Source organism: Pinus tabuliformis, chromosome X (assembly GCF_031772625.1).
Source record: "Pinus tabuliformis cultivar Carrire ecotype Pingquan chromosome X, CPIR1, whole genome shotgun sequence".
Taxonomy (NCBI): domain Eukaryota; kingdom Viridiplantae; phylum Streptophyta; class Pinopsida; order Pinales; family Pinaceae; genus Pinus; species Pinus tabuliformis.
Window position 1 is genome coordinate 910,144,669 of NC_142308.1, and position 22,296 is coordinate 910,166,964.

Consider the following 22,296-nt stretch of genomic DNA (forward strand, 5'->3'; position numbering starts at 1 on the left):
ACAAGAGGAATTTTCTATTTTTTTGGCAAATGTTGTATATACAGACTATGTTATAGGAACATTGAACTAGATGAAAGATTGTCTAGTATCAACGATCATTTGATGTGCTCATTTGTAAATTCCAAATAATATAAACCTTTTCTTTTATCTACCAAAAATAAATTTGAATGAGGTCCTAGTTGCTTATTCAAATAATTGTGTCGTATTCGTAAGCATGTGTGCTTGATTAAGTATTGTATTTTATGTTGTGATTTTCTTAGTTCTCATATAGACCAATGCAAAAGCTCTAGTACATATTGAATGTGCAGTCACACTTCAACAAAATATAAAAATAAAAAATTTTAGCAAATTCTAATGACCAATTGGATTCACATAGAGAAAATCCTACTAGAAGTTACACTTAACCTTCAATTATTATACTCCCTTCTTCAATCGTATTGCATGGAGTATTACTTCTTTAATGTGAAATGTTTCTCTAATGTTGACTTGTAGATGATTTGAATATGGCCTTTCCATCACATAAACATGGACACCTTCATGTAATTAATTAAAAAATTGTGTTCTCTGTCAAGTTGAGTTCAAGGATCCTTTTTTGACAAGGATGAATGAGTGGCTCTATTTGGTCAAGACTAGTTGCTAGAACATATAAAGGAATATACATAACAAGTCAACACTATGTTTCACAACAAGCAAATAAAGGGAATATACTTGATATGAATAATTTCTATCCATCTTCCTCTCCACCTCTTCGTCCCACTTCACTATCTCTCTCACTCTATCTACTCTCTCTCTCCCTAATGTCTCTCTCACGCACTCACGCACCCCTCTCTCTCACTCCTTATTCTATATCTCCCTCTCCCCATCCCACTATCTCTCTGTCCATCTCTTTTCATATATCTCTTTTTTATGTTATTGCCTCTTTCTCTCCTCCTACTCCCTTTCCTTCCCCCGCTCTCCAAATACATCGACAAAAACCCCACCCTGGGCTCTCTCAATTCCCGCACCCCCTCAATCTCTTTATCCATCTACCCCCCCCCCCCCCCAACACCAACCCCAACAACATTTTATCTTATGCACATTCCCCCTCTCCAGCTTCCCCTTTGTCTTCACCTCTCATTCACTTTCCTCTCCCGTTCCCCACGTTCGTCCCCCACCACCAACTCTTTACCTCTCTTTCCTTCTCCCTCTCTCTCTACCTGATTACTCTCTCTCTCCTTCCCAAATATCTCTTTCACCACCCCCACCTCTCTTCGCTCCCATCCCCCTTCCGACCTCCCCCCGTTCTTTCACACTCATGCCCCTAACATCCCCCCCTTCTGCTTGTCTGTCTCTCTCACTCCTCTTCCTCTATAATCCTCACACCACACTCCATCTAATACCAAAATAAAATTCAATTGTCATTATCATCTCATGTAACAAATAAAACTATCTCATCAATCAAAAATACACAAATATATATATGAACAAAACTACACATTAAGAACACATAAATATCAACACCATATGCTATAAGAAACTTATTGATTTCATTTAACATGCAAAAGTAGTCATCATTATCATCACAATATAATCTAATAAACATAATTCATCTAATGTAATAAAAAAAGCATAATCATATTATCTAATTAAAGAAAATATTATCATGTCCTAGGGAGAAGCTCAATTGGTGATCAAAGTAATGTGAAATCTGTGAAAATTGACATATCCAAGGTTCAAATCTCTCAGTTGTGACCCAACTTATGGAGAGGAGGGCATGGCCATCTAATAAACAAAAACACAGTCAGCATCATCATCTTTACTGTAATAAATATAAAGATTTAACTTACTAAAAAAATCATTATCATATCATCTAACAAAAGCACAATCTTTAACATTATCTTATCTATCTAAAAAGAGTATAATAATATAATGTAGTGAACACAAATATAATATTTTTCCTTCTTATCATATCATCTAATAAATATAAAATCAAAATCATTATTATCCTAATATCATTTAACAAACCCAACATGTGATAAAAAACAAATAATGATATTATTTATCAAACAACATTTTATCATTTAAAAATACATCATATTATCATCTTCATTATTAGTCAAACAAACAAAATCATGATATAATGTCACAAATGATTGAAAGCGCATTAAACTAGCAATTACACCAAATGTTTCAAAGGAAACATCATAAGGTGGTAGCATAGAAACCAATAGGTTGAAGTGTCTTGTAAAATCGATGCAATCTCTGCACACCATTAGCATATTTCAAATGATATATTTACAATGCTCGGCATCATTCAATCAACATTTATTACCAAGAAAAAGAACAATACAAAAACCTATAAAATACACATTTGATTCTAATCACCCTCTAAGGACACAAATGAGAATGTTGAAGGTACTTTCCTTTGACACAATCTTTGAAGAGCTTTCATGGTGTTGTATAATATCTACAATAAGCATATGATAAATATTGTATAAAAATCAATATTGTAAACAAGTTTTAATTCTTTTAATCAAAATCAAGTTAAGTCTTACCAATCATAACTCCAAAAATATCTATAGACTAATACTAAAAAATAACTGTTTGGCATCATGTATCATTATGTATGTATTTGTATCATGTTTAGTTATGAAATGTAAGATTCATTTTCAAAACATGAAAAGAAGAAAGTACAAGAAAATTAGAAATGTGCACCCGAAGATGGAAAATATGATAACATGTTATGCTCCAGGAAAAGTATACACATCGGCATCCTTGCTCTTGAATCTACTATCAAACTAGAAAAGATAAACAAGAAATAGTTTTACTTGTCTTTCTATTTGTGTCACAAAAGAGATCCATGAATTTAGATAGAAAAGAGCTCCATGAATTGCTTGTCTAGTGCACAGTTATTACAAACTATAGTTTTATTGGCATGATCCCTTGAGAAACATAAAATATCACCTCTGCTCAAAGAAATATAAAAAATTATATATTAAAAATAAAAAACAAGGGGAAAATACGAGAATCTTGTAGTATAAGCATAAATCAAAACTCTTACAAATTACATTAAGCAATCATTTACATTACCGGAAGACTCTATTCAAGTATGGCCCTTTCCAACTCCATTGACATGGAAATTCACACTTGAAACTTTAGGTTTGTTGTATTTTGTTACAAACATGTCTGAACTCAACTGCAAAAGATTCTTAATAGTAGTTTCTGTTGAATAATGACTGAACCGATTAGATTTCTATGAAGAATATATAAATATATGAATTTAACATTTCTTATGTTCATAATAGGTGTACCTAAAAGAGAAGTAACGGTTTTCACCTGGCCTTTCCTTGATAAAAACAACTAATGCCAGGTGTTCTCATTGCCACCTCCTCATTCTACGAAGTCCACTTTCAAGACAAAATGTATCCTATCACGTGGTGGTTGTTTGTTATGTATAAATATTCAATGCTGAAATTCCTAGCATTTCTGGATGATATTAGTACACTATAGATTCTTCAGAACCGACAGAGAATAATACTACAGAGGTTCAGGCAAACACTAGTAGCATTTAAAGTTATCCAAAGAGGTCAAGACAACTGTAACCAATTTTAGAGATCCCAAGGACCGTAACCATTAATATTCCAGCTCATTATGCACCATAAATATTAGTTAAAAATCCATTAAACACAACAATCACTCTATAATTGTAAGGTCATATAGATTTGGAGAACACAACAATCATTATTAAGGGCACATGACACATATATTCATTCCCTTATCTATAATCTAGATGAAGGAAAATGGTTCTATGAATTTTCTTCTCCACAATGCCTAGACCCTATCAAGAAAAATGATGGGGCTTACAAATTTATCTTCATAAAACCTCTAATTTTATCAATCAAGAATAATAGTGCCCAAAAGTTGTTCTTCAATAGATAGAATTACAGACTAGAGTTGTAATTTTAAATAAAAATGTTTTACTGCAATACTTGGATTCTCTACATTCTCCAGTGAATATAGGAAGGACACTATCACACACCTTGAGGTCAATTACGCCTTCTCCAACACATTCACTATGTTCAGAAATGACCAACAATTAATCACAAGGAAAATAATCTGATAGAATGTAACATTTCTAATTGAATAATTAATTTGAAACATAATTTATTTCGAAACAAAATTTTGTGTGAGAAAACAGAGTGGATACCTAGTTGCTTCATGTCTAGAGATGCTGGAAAATATACGAGTGACCCTACAACCAAGAATTCGTAGAGATTTTAGTACTAAGAAAATTGAGTTTCCACTCAAAGAAACAAGCTAATGAACAGTCTAGATGGGCAATATTTCTCAACTTCAAAAATACTAAGCATTTAGAATGGTTAAAATATACGCAACGTGTAATCTTCTAATTGTTTAACATATTTAGGGCAAAAAATGGTTAAAAATGAAATTGTTCAAGTCAACATATCAACCTATGTACACAGAGTCTCCAATAGAAGAAATTGGAAATATGCAATTGTATTCATATATTTGATTATTGCAATTTATTCCAATTATTCGAGTAGCACATGTAATTATGGCACTTTCACAAGCCCATGTAGTTAAACTAGGATCAGAAAGCTAACATATAATTAAAATCCTTAAACTCTACCCTAACCATATTTGTCCTAATTAAAATGTAGGTAGGGGAAGTGAACAGAACAATTCCTACAAACAAAGGTTTGAAGACTTTGAAACTGCAACATATACTAATATGTATACAATGGAACTTAGCGAGAGAACTTGCTACTAGTACTTCCAACAAGCCCAACAATCCCAATGAAAAATACTGCTACTATTGGACCCTTCTTAGGTTTTTCCGAAATTCAAAGTAGCACCCCTCTCACATTCCATGACAACAAAGAAGAATTTAAACACTAATTCCACTCAAATAAACCATTATGAATGATTTTATAATTATTAATAAGTTATGAATAATACCTTTGTATATATTTTTTATATTATAGTTATTTTTATTTTATATGATAGTTATTTATCCATTTTATAGATATAGATAACTCTTTACAAAACAATGATGTGCAATTTCTAAATTATAAATCAAAATTCAGGCAAGCTATAGTCTTGTCAATATTGTAGCTCATTAAACACAATTAATATTATTTGAAATCTAATTAAATTCAACAATCATTCTATAATGGTAAGGGCATATATATTTGGAAAACATAACAATCATTATTGAGGGAGCATGACACATATATTCGGTCCCTTATCTATAAGCTAGATGAAGTAAAATGGCTCTATGAATTTTCTTCCCCACAAAGTAGCACCCATCCTTGCTTCCACAACAACACATAAAAATTTAAAAAATAATTCTAGTTAAAGAAACCGTTATGAATTATTTTACAATTATTAACGACTTATTAATGATACTTATTGTTTCTTCTTGTCTCTCCACTTCAGTTGTTGTAAACCTTCCCTGAATTGTCTCTATGCCATCCCATCCTTCTTGAAAGGATCCTATGTTTTAAACACCTAGATTAAACTTTGGATTGTTGTGCATATTTATAAAGTTCATTTATCAATCTCTAATTGTCTCTTTTTGCACACGGTCAAGTTAGGTATTGGAGATGCCCTTTATATAATCATGATTACTGATTATACATATGCAGAAAACGTTCTCTCCTTGCTTTATTTATCAATAGATAACAATGCTTTGGAAATGGAAAATCAATTGGAGGCAAACATATACACATGGAAAATAAGAATAAATAGTAGGCAAAGAATCTTGATTGAGAATGGAAAAACTGGTGTTAAATTTGCATGGTCCCTAGTCAAAGATTCTTAAAATGAACTATGAAGAAAGGAGTTGTACATGGAAGTGGGATTAATCTATGGGATTAAAACTCTGTGAATGAATACAGTTCCATGGGGTTTTTGTAAAATAAAATATTATTTTTAACGCATTCTGAGGGAATATCTCAGCGTATCCCTTGAATAGGGTTTTTGTACTCTTTATGGTTTATAACTTCCATTACTCCAAATATTTTTTCTAAGAAACAAAATATTATAGGAAAGGGTTAAAAATTGAATTTTACAAGTCAACATATCAACACATGTACACATAGTCTCCAATAATGGAACTTGGAAATATACAACCTCATTCATATTTCTCATTATTGAAATTGATTCCAATTATTTGAGCAACTCCTAGAATTCTTGCACTTTCACAAGCCGGAATAGTTAAAATCATATAAGAAGTTTAAAATTTAATTAAACTCCTTAATTTATACCCTCATCATATTGGTCCCAACAAAAATGCAAGTAGGGGAAGTGAACAAAATAATGCCTAGAAAAAAGGTTTGAGAACTTTAAAACTGCAACATATACTAATATGCATACTGTGGAACATGAAGAGAGAACTTTCTATTATTACTTATAGCAAGCCCATCAATGCCAAGGCCAAATACTGCTACTATCAAACCCTTCTTGTGTTTTCCTGCGTTCAAAGTAGCACCCATATTTGATTCCACAACAACGGAGAATAATTTAAACAATAATTCAAGTCAAAGAAACCATTATGAATGATTTTATCATTATTAATGGGTTATGAATGATACCTTCATTTACATTTTGTATATGATAGATATTTTGATTTTAATGATAGTTATTTATCCATTTTATCAACACAAATTAACTCTTTACCAAACAATCATGTGGAATTTGTAAATTATAAATCATAAGGTGGGAAATCTATTGTCTTCTCAATCTTGTAGCTCATTAAACACCATTAATATTAGTTAGAAATGAATTAAACACATTAATCATTCTATAATTGTAAGGGCATATAGATTTGGAAAACAAAACAGTCATTATTAATGGCACAACACATAGATTCAGTCCCTTATCTTTAATCTAGATGAAGGAAAATGGCTATGTGAATTTGTTTCTTGACAAAGTACCACCCATCCCTGATTCCACAACAAGAAAGAAGAATTTGAACAATAATTCCAGTCAAAGAAACCATTATGGATGAGTTTATAATTATTAACGAGTTATGAATGATACCTTCATATATATCTTTTTATATGATAGTTATATATCCATTTTATCAATACAAAATATTGTTTTACGAAACAATGATGTGCCAACAGAGGTGAAAAGATCCTTACAAGAAAGAGAAAATAATGGAGCACTACGGATGGGAGCAATGTGTCCAAGAATGTTCTTAATAGTCAAGACATTGAGATAGGCAAATATTTGGGTGGTGCATATTCTGCAAACCTCCATGAGAACAAGGGTGAGTAACATGGTTGGTAGAGATATGGTGAAAGCTTAAATATAAGCTTTAACTCCCCAGAAAAGAGACACAAGTAGGAAAGAGTTCAAATCTTGTGAGCATTGAGACTCAACTTGGAGTTCCTTATTTTGTGGTTAGGGTGTCACCATAAAATTCAAGTAGATAATTTAAAGAGAAATAAGAAAAGGGACCAAGGGGATTTTTCTACTTAAACAAATATTCATAGAACTATGCATCAAGGAAGTCCAAATTCCAATTTCATTATACATCATTCATGATTGATAGGAAAAAATACAAACAAATGAAAAATACAATTATCCTTCTCCTAAATTCAACCAAGTCATGATGTATACCAGTTATAGAATCCCTAGACCTGAATTGAATTGAATTTGTAAGAAAACCTCATTTTAGAAGCAATAATTTTTTTAATTGTATATAGATTTAGGATAATGAGATATGTGATGAGCATGGCTACCCAAGCATTCTTTCAACCACTTTTCACTCACCTCTATGTTCATCTACAATTCCATCCTGTTACAAACTAATTGTTCCATTACCTGCTTATGAAACTAAATTTAAATTTCATACCCAACAACAAAGAACATATAGAATTTTCCTCTGATGAAAGACAACCTAAGTCATTGACCCATGTGATTGTAAACTCAAACAAATGTAGCAGATATGGTGCTATGAAACCCCTTAAGTTTTCTCTCCTGATCCTATACAATATCTTGATCTATTTCCAGTCCAGTAAACCTAAGGCGAAGAAGGGAAACCCCTCTGATGAGTTTGCCTTTCTATGACAGATTCTTCTCTAGGGACATATTTTATGCGATGTAAATCATACGATTGTGTGGTGTGTACACCAGTAGATTAAGAAGGGGCTTAGTATTTTGTAAGAAGAAACAAACCTAATGAAGCAAATACGGTGCTATGAATGTCCTCAAGTTTCTTCTCCTCATCCTCTACAATATCCTTTCAAACAAAAGCAATTACTGGACCATTGAAAGAGCTAGAGGAGATATTTCCATGAAAATAATATATATACATGAATTTTGAATGAATTTAATTTCTACACATCAGATACATTTCAAGTCCAGTAAGCTCAAGGCAAAGAAATAAAACCTCTCCAGTGAGTTCATCTTTCTAGGATAAATTCTTCTCCAGTGACATATTTTCAATGGTCGCAATCACAGTATTGTGTGGTATGTATGCCAACAGATGTTGGCATTATGATACAGGTATGAGACAGGCGTTTTCCTTGATGGCAACACACTCAGATGATAGATCATAGTACAACTAGTAAACAACAAAGAATTAATGATCAGAGAGGTATACGCAGGTGTGATGTAACAAAGAAGCATATACATGCGGTTTAACCATATACAAGGTTGCGTATATGTACACGTGCACGTTTACAGAAGTAAAGGAGCGTACATGTTGGGAATCTATGTTTTGATCCATGGTATTTGGCCCATCGTATTTTGGTATTGGTCCATTGTATTTGGTCTGAAGTGTTGACTCGAAGTATTGGGTCCAAGGTATTGGCTCTACGTGGTTTTGGACCATAGTATTGAGAGAGGCCTAAACCTATATAAGGAGAAGATCATTAGGCCAAGAGGGGCAAGTGTGCAAGTGATGAATATCTGATGAAGTGTGAGATCCAGTATGCTGGTTAGTGATGCTTTGCTTGATCTGAACCTAGGAGGCACCTATGCACTTGATAAAGATTGATGGACTGGGATCATGAAGACTAAAATGAATTATCATTATATGGTATGATCATGAATAGATCTGAATACTGACACATGTTTTATCCTTTATATCTTATGTTCTCGGTATATTTGAAGTTAAAAATTGTAGCGAAGGCATAATTAATTATTTTCAAATCTCTACGCGGGTTCTCTCTCGTGAAAGGGAATATACACGAAGGTTCGACACAGTCAATTAGCATATACATTATGAGATTTGATGCTTGAGGTTGTTGTTGGTTCTAGTGGTTGTTGCAGAGTTCTAGGCTCTGATCTGTGTTCTAGTGACTATGTTTTGATGACAGGGTTTCAGTGATTCAATTGTTGGGTGATTCAGAGTTAATGATTGTATTGTAGTGGTGATTGTTTTGTATTTATGGATCCAGTCTGAAAATTTATGAAACATGGTCCCTGGAAGAAAAGAGAAAGTTGTAGCCTTCTAAAGGTCAGCACCTACGTACTAGTACATCAGCTAGTACAAGAGCTAAGGGGGTTGTAGCTCCCTTCCATACGAAGCTGGAGAATGAGAGAAGGTTATAGCGTTCTACAGGTAGATGCCTGTGTACTAGTACAAGATTGCACCAGTACAGAAATATTGTAAAAACAAGTTTCTTATTAAAAGAAGATAGACACGAATTGCAGCAGGTGGTTTTCACCCACATTGGGTTTCCACATTATATCAGGGTGTTCATGTGTGCTTCTTATGTGTGACGACCTGTTCTATTTTATTGCACCTATTTACTGTTAATATGGTTAATAATGTTCTAATGCACTCATTGAAGATCAACTAGTTGAATCATAAGTTTACTGGATATATGCTAGTTTCTTTAGACACAGTTGTGTGTACGCGTGAGTTCCCTTAACTGAAGTAGCATATATGAATTTGATAATGGAAATGAAAAGATTATTGATTTGCTAATACTGATTCCACCCCCCCATCTTAGTATTATTTCCAACAATTGGTATCAGAGCAGGTCCTTCAGAAGAAGCTTGATTGCTTGAAGGAAGATCCATCAGGATGAGTAATCAAGAAGAGAGGCATCCATCAGGCCACCAATCTTTGTTAGGAGCAATATTGTCTACTGGAAGATAATAACCACAGCATATCTACAATCACTTGGAACGGATGTTCGGGAAATCATGAAAGGAGGATATACATATCCATCAACAATTCCTATATATACGACAGATAGAAAGCAATATGAACTCAATGCCAAAGCTATTACTGTCTTATTGGGAAGTTTGTCATAATCAGAATTTGTCAAGGTCATGCAATTCAAATCAGCCAAATAAATATGGGACAAAATCATTCTAAGCTACGAAGGAGATGATCAAGTAAAACATGCTAAGCTTCAAACTCTTAGAATACGGTACGAAACTCTTAAGATGCAAAGTAATGAAAGCATAGCTAACTACTTCCTACGTATAGATGACATTGTCAATTGTATGAGAAATCTGGGTGAAGAAAGTAAGGAAGTTGTCTTAATTGAGAATGTTTTGAGATCCCTGTCTACTAAATTTTAATCCAAAGTGTCTGCGATATAAGAAAAGGAGGATTTGCAGAAAATCACTATGATGCAGCTTCACGAAATCTTAACTACTTTTGAGATGAGAAAAGTAGGACCAGCAGATATGAGAGAAGCCACATTTAAAGTATCAGAAAATGGAATAGAAAAACTCAATGAATCAGGATACATTTCAGAAGAAGAATATGAGGTAAATTTTGTCAAGAATCTTGAACGGGGATCTAGAAGGTTCAAGGTAAGCTACCTTTCAAATGCTTTTCTTGTGGTAGAGTTTGTCACTACACTACTAGATGCTCTCATAACAATGGAAAGATGTCTGAAGAAGGTAATAGAAGTTATTATACTCATGATAAAAGTAATGACTCATCCAATAGTGATGAAGAAATTAGACTTCTCATGGAATATGAAAATAAGGATGCAGAAACAAAAGAAGTTACCAGATTAAAAGAACAACTGGAGATAGTAACCAGAGTAAGGGAGCAGCTGTAGGATGTAGTAAAAGATCATAGCATAACAATTCAGAGACTTGAATCGAAGATCCTCTCTCTAAAAGAAGATCTTAAAGAATGAAAGAAGAAGAATAAAGAAGCTCTTGAAGAACAAGAACATGAAGTGCTCGAATTAAGGCAACAAGTGGAAGAAGGAAGAAAAGTTGAAGAAAACATAAGGAAGCAATATTTGTAAAAGGAAGAAAAACATCAGGTTGAGGTAAATATCTTAAAGGGTAAATTAGAAGAAAAGGATAAAATCTTATGATTTGAATATAGTACTAAGATTTTGGATGGTATTATTAGCGGTCAAAGGTCGCCTGCTATCAAAATTGGTCTTGGTTTTTATGAATCTATTGAAGGTGAATCTAGCTCACAAGTTGAGGCAAGGAACTCTAATGAGAAATCTGAAATTCCCAACAAGGAGATGAGAGGAAAATCCCATCAACAACCAAGGAAAGACATTCCTTAAAGAAAATCTTTTGCTCCTAACTGCGGAAGTGATAGACGATGATTTCCTCCGATGAATAATGTTGAATGTTACGTATGTCATAATCTTGGACATGTTCCAGTGAAATGCAGAAGTAGAATGGTTCAAGACCATCACATAGAAAGATCATCATGTTCCAGGTACTTTAAGGGATATTGTTTTGCTTGCAATATGTTTGGTCACAAAGAAATTGATTGCAATAGAAGGAACATGAAACATGCAAGATGTTATGCATTTAACAAGTTTGGACATAAAGTAAGGGAATGCAGGAGCAAAATTCGAACTCCAAAGCAAGAGGATCATACATCATCACAATTCCAGGTATTGAAGAAGCCAGGATTAGAAACAGAAAGATGTGCCATAACTCAGTTAGCTGACATAACAGGGGAAACTGAAAGTGTAGACCTTCAGTATTCCAATTTGCATACGCAAATATTATGAAGATAAGTCACGTATATATGCAAGTTAGAGGTTGCAGAGTCACGTATATGGAGCTCTGAAGAAAAAGTAGTAGAACATACTCAGGAAATGGTTCGGTCATGGTATACGATGGTTGGCACAGGTTCAGGGGGAGCATATACTTCAAATAATGAATTGTTGGCATTATGGTTAGAAGTCTTTGGTGATGATGCTTATGTGGCTAAATGATACATCCTGCTGGTTGGTCAAAAGAATGCTATTGCAGGTTATAGGGTTGGATGCTCATGCTTATGGTGCAGATCATATATGGTGTATGGTAGTTGTTGATGACTATCATGGTATTGAAAATTATTTTTGTAGACTCGGCATGTGCTCAAGGGGAGCATGGATGGACTGGTACATCTTTGCATGTACAAAGAGGGAGCTCAATCAGAGATTTCAGCATGTACTAAGGGGGAGTATGGATAGCAAAATGTATCTCAAGGGAGAGAATATCTTGGTCTGCCCTTTGCCCTTGATGCCAATGGGGGAGAGTGACTTGGTGTGGTTGTTGCCATCAAGTCCATAGGAGGAGATTGTTGGCATTATGATACCTGTATGATACAGGTGTTGTCCTTGATGGCAACTCACTTAGATGATAGATCACAGTACAACTAGTAAATAGCAAAGAATTAATCATCAGAGAGATATACGCAGGTGCGATGTAACAAAGAAGCGTATACATGCAATTTAACCATATACCAAGTCGCGTATACGTACACATGCACGTTTACAGAAGGAAAGGCACGTACATGTTGGGAATCTAAGTTTTGGTCCATGGTATTTGTTCCGATGTGTTGAGCCTAGGTATTGGAGCCAAGGTATTGGTTCTACGTGGTTTTGGACCATGGTATTGAGAGAGGATTAAACCTATATAAGTAAAGATCATTTGACCAAGAGGGGAAACTGTGCAAGTGATGAATATCCGATGAAGTGTGAGATCTAGTATGCTGGTTATGGGTTTGTGATGCTTTGCTTGATCTGAACCTAGGAGGCACCTATGTGGTTGATAAAGGTTGATGGACCAAGATCACGAAGACTAAAATGCATTATCATTATATGATATGATCATGAATAGATTTGAATATCGACGTATGCTTTATCCTTTGTATCTAATGTTCAGGGTATATCTGAGGTTGAAAATTGCAACGAAGGCATAAGTAATTATTTTCAGATCTGTAGGCATGTTCTCTCTAGTGAAAGGGCATATAAACGATGGTTCAACACAGTCAAGTAGTGTATACATTATAAGATTTGATGTTTGAGGTTGTTGTTGGTTCTAGTGGCTGTTGCAGAGTTCTGGGCTTTGCTCTGTGTTCTAGTGACTGTGTTTTGATGACAGGGTTTCATTGATTCAGTTGTTGGATGATTTAGAGTTAATGATTATACTGCAGTGGTCATTGTTTTGTAGTTATGGGTCCAGTCTAAAAATTTATGAAACGTGGTCCCTAGAAGAAAAGAGAAGGTTGTAGCCTTCTGTAGGTCAAGACCTATGTACTAGTACATCAACTAGTACAAGAGCTAAGGGGGTTGTAGCTCCCTTCCAAGAGAAGCTAGAGGACGAGAGAAGGTTGTAGCCTTCTACAGGTAGAAGCTTGTCTACTGGTATAAGACTGCTCCAGTACAAAAATATTGTAAAAAGAAGTTTCTTATTAAAAGAAGATAGAGACGAATTGCAGCATGTGGTTTTCACCCACATTGGGTTTCCACCTTATATCATGGCATTCATGTGTGCTTCTTATGTGTGACGATCTGTTTTGTTCTACTGCACCTGTTTACTGTTCATATGGTTAATAATGTTTTGCTACACTCATTGAAGATCAACTAACTGAATCATAAGTTTACTAGATATACGCTAGTTGCTTTAGTTGCAAGTACATGCGGGTTGCCTTAACTGATGTTGCGTATATGAATATGATAATGTAAATGAAAATACTATTGATTTGCTAATACTGATCACCCCCCCCCCCGAGTATTATTTCCAACAACAGATAGAGTGAGGGCATGGTATTCAAAAAGAAGAAACAAACCCTACACAAATGTTTGAAAAGAAAAAACCTATAGTTGTTTGTTATATTGCAATGCATTTGATTTGTTTAAGCCTTGGACCACCAATTTTGTTAACAATGAGCAAGTTGAGAGATTATCATAGGTCATTCTATTGAAACTATATCAATTCAACGACACATTATTCTTCAATAATTTAACATTTTCTCCGAGAGTGCAAACCGATGCAGAGTGGTAGCTGGAAAGTTCTTCTCTGAGGGGAATGCCTTATGGTGTAATTGTATTATTATTTTTATTTTTTTTATTTTCCATTCAAAATTTCCATTTTATTCCAAACATATAGAAATAAGTGGAATATTTTTTTAAAATAATTCTCATTAATTTTATTAAAATTAAAACATTAGACCTTATATATTGTCACATCTGTATTAATAATATTTTTGAAATTTAAAATTTATATAATAAAAAAATTATTAAAATTATTAAAAAATTTAAAACTATATTTCCTTCCCATTCTAACATTACATTTCATACTTTATTATTTGGGCATTGATCAATATTTTAAATATATATAATCACATTCCTAAACCCCAATATATTAGAATCGCACTCAATGATATATCATGTCATGGCGGGGGAACAGAGGAAGCGCTAGAGCATTGGCCATGAATATAATATTGATAGAGAGGCAAAGGAAGAGCTAGAGAATTGGCCAATAATATAATATTGATATCATATCATGTGGAAAATAAAAATAAGGCAAGGATTTGCAGCTCCTTTGAGAGAAAATTGGAGGATTCAAAGCATGCACGCTTCATTTATTGAAATTAAACTATGTGAGTTTCGTGTTCCTTTTTTTCTTCATTTCTAGAAGTCCTAAATTTTAGGGAAATTGAGGGGAATTTTACCATCTTCTCCTACAATGATTCTGTAATCAACTCTGGTAAAAGAATATTTTGAAGTGAATCTCTTTGGGATTGAGTGATATGGGTCTAAAGAATACGAGTTGAGCCATTTTTTACCTAAAACATGGATAGACAGAATTGTATAGTCCTATTTCAGCATCGAACTATAGGGTTTGAATCTACCAGAAGAGATTAATATAGCGTATTTTAGATACTCTAGCCATTGAAAAATCAATCTTTGCAAGAGGGGGAATGTGTTATGAAACCAGCTCAAGAAAAGATAGAAAATATATATCAACGCCTTAGAATTCAGCCTCTTCGAAGGGGTAACCTCCTTTACATTACATAAATGAATATTTCTTGGATGATACAAATGAAACGACCTCCTTTCTATATATAGGAGTCTAAGGGGTCATAACATAATCAAAGCCAACATAAAAATAATAATGTAAGGGCACAATAATAACAATAGTGGGCTTCTATGTGGCAAAATAGTAACAATATGGGCACTACATGGGTACATCAATATGATAAGTGGGTTGTACTAATAAAAATAAGAGGTTACAGTAGTAGTGTAGGGGCCTAACATGCCCCTCTCCTTCAAAAAGTGTTGTCCTCAATGCTTGAGTAGTTCTTGATGCTTCTGTATAAAATTCTTGTCCTCCCATGTGGAATCTTCAGCAGGTAAGTTCTTCCACTTGATGAGATACTCTAAAATTGATCGATTTTGTAGTTGTCAGGTTCTTGTTTTTGTGACTGCTCCAGGTTCCAATATGATTTTTCCTTTCTCTTCAATTTCTGGCAATATTGTTTGAATTGGGATCTTTTGCAACTTTTGAATAAGTGGCCATAATTCTTCATCCTTCTCCCTTTCATCCCTTGCTTCGTTTATCCAATCTGGTTGGATAATAGGAATAGAAAAAAACAATGCTTCCACATCCTCATCCTTGAAGAGTCTTCGCATTTGGTAAGGTCGCCATTTTTTAAGTGCATGTAGTATTGACAACATTTCCTCCTCATAAATAGCTTGCTTGAGATGTAGAAGTAAAAATACACAATCACCTACATCAAAACATTTTTCACTACGATGTTGATCTACCTATTGTTTCGTTTTATTTTGCACTGAAGTGGCGTTATCCTTTAAAAGTTGGAGAACTTGTTATTGATGCTCAATGTGATATTTCTCTGCTTGAACCTTTTTCTTCTTGATATGTCCTTCTATCTCTAGAGTTTGAGGAGTGGTAATTTCTTCCAATCCTTTACAAGATATGGTCGGATTCATTTCTTGATGCTCGATGTGATCTTTCACTTCTTGAACATTTTTCTTCTTGATATGTCCTTCTATCTTGATAATTTGAGGAGTGGTAATTCTGGCCAATGCATTACAAGATATGGTTGGATTCATTTCTTGTTTCTCGAGGTGATCTTTCACTTCTTGAACTTTTTCCTTCTTGCTATGTCATTCTATCTTGAGAGTTTGAGGAGTGGTAATTCTTGCCAATGCTTCGCAAGATATGGTCAGATTCATTTCTTCTTTCTCTGGGGTTGGTTCCTGGTGTATATACTCTTCTTTTGATGTTTCTTGATCCATTTCTTCCTCCTCTTCACAATCTATGTAAAATAATTTCTTCTCATCACAATTATGACCTTTAGCGCATTTTCTATCACAATTGTAACAAAGCCCTATTTCTCTTTTCTCTTCCAATTGTTGTGGTGTAACCCTTGTAGGTTGTGGAAGGCTAGGAGAAGCAACACTTCTATTATTATAGTTGTGAGGGGTAGCCATAATTTTACTTTCCAATATGTAAAAAAGCTCTTTTACTCTTTCCAATTGTTGTGGTGTTGCTCTTTGTATCCTCATAATGTGCTATCATTTCCTCCGTGAAAATTAACCATGTAACAAGTTGTTTACGAGAACAAAGCCCTTTATACCATAAAAATTGATCCGGTTTAAAATATGAGGATGCAATACATACCTTTTGTAACAATGGTACACCATGTAGATCAAAATATTGCTCCATTTGATGTATCCAATTTACCAGATCCTTGCCATCAAACTTCCTCATATCGCCTTTTCTTGATTTTAGGAGCTCAAACTTGAAACGACTATAACCCTGTAACTTCAGTTCTTACAGTTCTGAAATTGCAACCTGTAGTAGCTCTTTGTGTCTTCTTTCCAATTCCACAAGTCTTATCCAAATTGGATTCTCCAAGGAAGAGTTATGCCAAATCTCCCACAGTGACCTGATTATAGACTAGTTCGGTAGCGCGAACTTGTACGATGTGCCACAAATCACTGTTTTTACCTTTGGATCTGAAAAAGATATACAAGAAACTACAGTCTGTCCTATTTTTGTACCTTCTTATGAAATTTCAATCTGATTCTCAGAGAGAAAGTTATGACGATTTTCCCCAGGTCACCTGTTTGGAATATAATTCAGGAGTCTGTAAAAAGACCAACTTCCTCAGATCATGTCTCCGCAAATATAGCACGAAAAGCTTTAAAATTCAGACCCGAGGTTCAGCACGATTTCTTCTCAAATGGGTTTTTTTTTCAAATTCTGAAACATCGCAGAAACAAAGTTATAGCAAAAATTCCACGATGACCTGTTTGGAGCAGCGAAACCCTAGAATCCAAAGCTCTGATACCAAATGTTATGAAACCAGCTCAAGAAAAGATAGAAAAGATAGATCAACGCCTTAGAATTCAGCCTCTTCGAATGGGAAACCTCCTTTACATTACATAAATGAACAATTCTTGGACGATAGAAATGAAAAGACCTCTTTTCTATATATAGGAGTCTAAGGGGTCATAACATAATCAGAGCCGACATAACAATAATAAGGTAAGGGCACAATAATAACAATAGTGGGCTTCTATGTGGCACAATAGTAATAGTATGGGAACTACATGGGTACATCAATATAATAAGTGGGTTGTACTAATAACAATAAGGGGTTACACTAGTAGTATAGGGGCCTAACAGAATGTTTTGAAACTATGTTAGTGGAAGTGGTGGAAGTGGGTTCAACCATTCACCCCAGGTTTTTGTTGATATTACTTCAAGAGAAATCCTGTTTTACTTCTCAATTAACAAATTAGAATAATGAAATTTTCTTCTCCTCTACGTATACATTTAAAGAAAACACCTAAAAGATATTTATAGAATGAAATAATAAAAATAACAATTCTGATGCTAGACCTTTCCAAGAATTCAATGTTGAGGACCACTCTTTTCCTACAATTTGACCTCAATTATGTCGCATTGTAGAAGCTAACCACAATTTACCACCTATTAAAAATGCATAGCAAGATCCATGTACTCCTAAAAAAAGTTCTTGCGAAAATATATTCACATCCGGACAAGACCAAGTTTCAAATCAATTTTCAGAAAATACTTCCAAAGAATTTAATTTCCACACGTTCGAGAACAATCTACATAATAGCTCAATTATATTTTAATATTCCAGAAACAGATTTGTATGGCATGAGTCAAGAACTCTATTTTCAACTGCCACGGAAGTGGATTTTTCCCAATTTTCTTCTACAAGCCTTGTGAAATATCCATCCCAAGAAAAAATTCAAGAGTTGAACCTTTTTTCCAACCCTCCACTTTCTAGAGCTAGAAATCTAGAAAACATCTTTGGTTGTACCCCAAATGGTGTCACTAAATCTATAAAAACTAACAAGTGTCTCAATGCAAGCACTGTAAATCCCCTGATGGTTCCTTTTATAGAAACTCTGAATCTTTCTCATGTAAGATATTTGGAATCACTTTCATAGAACAATTTTGTGCAAAATCATTTTTGAGCTTCAATAAGATCCATATTTTTGGGATGACTATAATGATAAGGTTGTTATTCGTATTCATCCTCTTAGTAGCACTAAAGTTGCTTCTCAAGGTCATTATAGATGTGTCATACAAGACATTCACCACACCATTACATGGTTGGGGACCCGAAAGTCTCGTTTTACATTTGACTTTGTAGCTAGCGAAATAATATCTTAGGAAAAGCTTTTAAAAGTAGCTATATTACCCGTGATTGAGAATTACATGGGAGGATACATCAGTTGTATGTTTGTGTATGATCAAACTAGGAGTGGTAAAACACATACCGTGCTTGGTGATATTGAGGAGGTAAAGCAAAAACTAAGTGCAAACCATGGAATGACGCCTCGTGTTTTTGAGCATTTGTTTGCAAGGATCCATAAGGAAGAAGAAGCTCGAAAAGAAGAAAAATTGAAATTTATTTGCAAGTGTTCATTTCTATAAATATATAATGACTAGTTTGTAGATCCCCTAGAACCATCATCAACAAATTTACAAATGAGGGAAGATAGCAAGAAAGGAGTGTATGTTGACAATCTTCTAGAAGTTGAGGTGAAAGGTGTCAATGATGTTATTCGGCTACTCTTGCAAGGAGCGGCTAACAAGAAACTTGTAGTAACTAATCTGAATTGTGATAGTAGTTTCTCGCCACCTACTCACATAGTGTATTTGCTTGTATAATTAAAAGAAAGAGGGTGAGCACCTGAAAGAAGCCTCAACCATCAACAAACCACTCTCATCCCTGAGGCTCATAATCATGAATCTTGTAAATATTTCCAATGGGGAACTACAACATGTACCATATCGACTCCAAACTTACATTTCTTCTCTAGGATTTTCTTTATGGAAACTCTAAAATGACTATCATTGCCAATTTCATCCCTCCTAAATGTTGTGCAATAGAGACGCCCATAAATTTGAAATTTTCATAGCGAGCAAAGTTTTTTTGGAATAATGCATCTACAAATGAAGATGCTACAGGATATGTTATAACTTTGAAGATGCAAATTCAAAAGTTGAACGAAGAAGTTAGTCATCTGTGTGGTCATCTCAAGGGAGTGTCACCCACTCAAGAATATGGATATGGAAGCATGGCACTACTAATATTTTTAAGACCATATGCATGGGATATGAAAGTTGTAGCAATCCCACTACCTGGTCATAAGAATTCTCTTCACAAAAGAGATTTAGAATTTTCACTTGTAGGACCCCTGAAAATAGAGGAATCTTTAGAAACAACAATGAAGGAAATGGCTACTAAAAATGAACAACTAAAACTTTAGTTTAAACAACGTGAGGAAGGTGCACAATGTAGAAAGATGATGCTCTGTTTTCAAGAAGAAAAAATTAAGAGACTAGAGGCAGTTGCTTCTAACAAGATGTCTGTAGAAGCACACCTTTTAGAATGGAAGAATGTGTTAATGGAGGAGCTACAAATTCTAATAAATTGCCTTGATCACAATATTGAGGTGACGAGGTTTGCAATGCAAAATATGAGGTTGATGGAACAACTAAGAATGTACCAAGAATATTATGAGGGTGGAGAGTTGGAGAAAATTTTGGAACATATAGTTGTATTATGAGATTAGTTATTGGAAGCTTTGGAATAGAACCTTATGGATGAGCATGACTCAAACCTTGTGAACTATAAGGAATCATCAGAAGAAGAGCTTTCTTCAATCAGTGAGGCGAATAACTTGGTTCATTGATAAGCTGATTTGTACCAAAGGGAAGTAGAAGCTCTTCATAATAGCTTGTGCTTCTACCTAGAAGCAAAAGAAAATTTGGAAAGGCACATTGATGATTGGATGATCCAATTTGATTAGATGATGCTTTCAGATATTGATGGAGCAATATAGCTGAACTTTGTAATGCATGCTCCCATTAGAAAGAGGAGACATCAGTTAAAGATGGTTTATCAATGAAAAGGGAACTTAAATTTTTAGTTGAATAAATTAGTGGCCAATCAATGTGAAGTAGAAGCTCAGGGAACTGTTATTTTTCTCACCGAGGAAGTTGACGATTTACTCACAAAAATAAAGGAGTAACTTGAAGATATTGAAATACTGATTATCATTTATGAGAAAGCCATGTAAGAACTAGATGAAATAAGGAAATTTGAGGAAGATGCACATGAAATCAATGGAAAATCCCAAGAACTGGTTGATTTCTTCAGGAATCAAGTTGAGGAACTTGAGAAAGAAATTAAAGAAAGGAATCATAAATTTTTAAGCAAGGGAGACATGTATGGAAAGGATGATTTCCCAAATATCTGACTAGATGGAACAAGTGCTATAAATGCTAAAGTATAACATATAGTTCTTCATCTTAGAAAAGAGATTGTAGAACTTCTAGTGAAATTGTAGGATACATCAGAAGAGAATGAAAGACTGCTTGAGCTATATGAAAAATCAATGTGAGAAAGAGATGATGAAAGAAGAATGTGGTGGAATTATGGAGGTAAGAGAATTTGTGGAGAACATGTGCGAGATATGGAATATGGAATGGGGTAAATGTACAAGGTCATGAAACCTTAATTCAAGGGCATGAACAATAAATTCAAGACAATGTTGAAACTACATTATTGTCTGAACATGCTAGTATCAATGGGGATGGAAAAGCATAAACTGAGGTGATCCATACTGGAATGGATGTTGAGAAGTGTCGAATGAAATTAAAGGATATAACTAAAGAGAATGAGTGATTAATTGGCATGTATGAGCAGGAAATCCAAGAAAAATATGGAATTAGGGAATTATGGCAAGAAATTGTACAAAAAAAGGCTTCCACATAAATAAATACAACTATAAGGGGAATTATATTATCTCAAGGATTGAGAAATGAGACTAAACAACTAGAACTAGGGATTGTGCCTGAAAAGGCTTCTGATGGACTGGTGATAGATTTGGAAGATGGTAAAATATATCTAAAATTTAGCATGAAAGATGATGGATGCCAAGAGGAGATAAGGGGAACATTAGAAGCATCAAATAATGGAAATATGCCACAAAGTAAATTTTTGTTTGCCTCCTCTAATGTTAAGTCAGAGCATCCAAAGAGGAACTTAGAACTATGGCAACAAGAAATGATTGATGATATTCAAAATATTCAAATAAAGATGAGGAGTATGTCTCAAGAGAATGGAGAATTGGTTAATATGTATGAGAAAGCTATATTTGAGATAAATGTATTAGTGAAGTTGTGGAAGAAGTCAACAGATGCTCTGAAGCATGCTAAGAATATAGATCTTTTGAAAGGAGACAGATGCCATATCATTTCTAGGATTCTTCATATTGCATCAGGGAACCCCCTTTGTTTTTTTATCACAAAAGAAACTCCTGAGGAAATGAAGCAACAATAATAGCGAAAGGACATTTAGATATTTGAAAGTCATCATGGTATATTTCTTACCCACAAGGGAAGTGTAGAGGGTGTTCAAGGGTAGTCTCACTTTGGAAAAAACATGGATTACAATTTAGACTCGAATAGAATATTTAGCTTTTTGATAAAGGAGGCTGATGAACTCTAATTGAAAATGAAGGAAATGACAGGTGAATATGAGAA

At 34.2% G+C, this 22,296-nt stretch overlaps 1 pseudogene; it reads left to right on the forward strand.

Annotated features, from left to right (window-relative positions):
- LOC149142642 (kinesin-like protein KIN-12E pseudogene) overlaps window positions 1–20,015 on the forward strand; it is a 34,832-nt pseudogene extending 14,817 nt beyond the window's left edge.
- The last annotated feature ends 2,281 nt before the right edge of the window (window positions 20,016–22,296 follow it).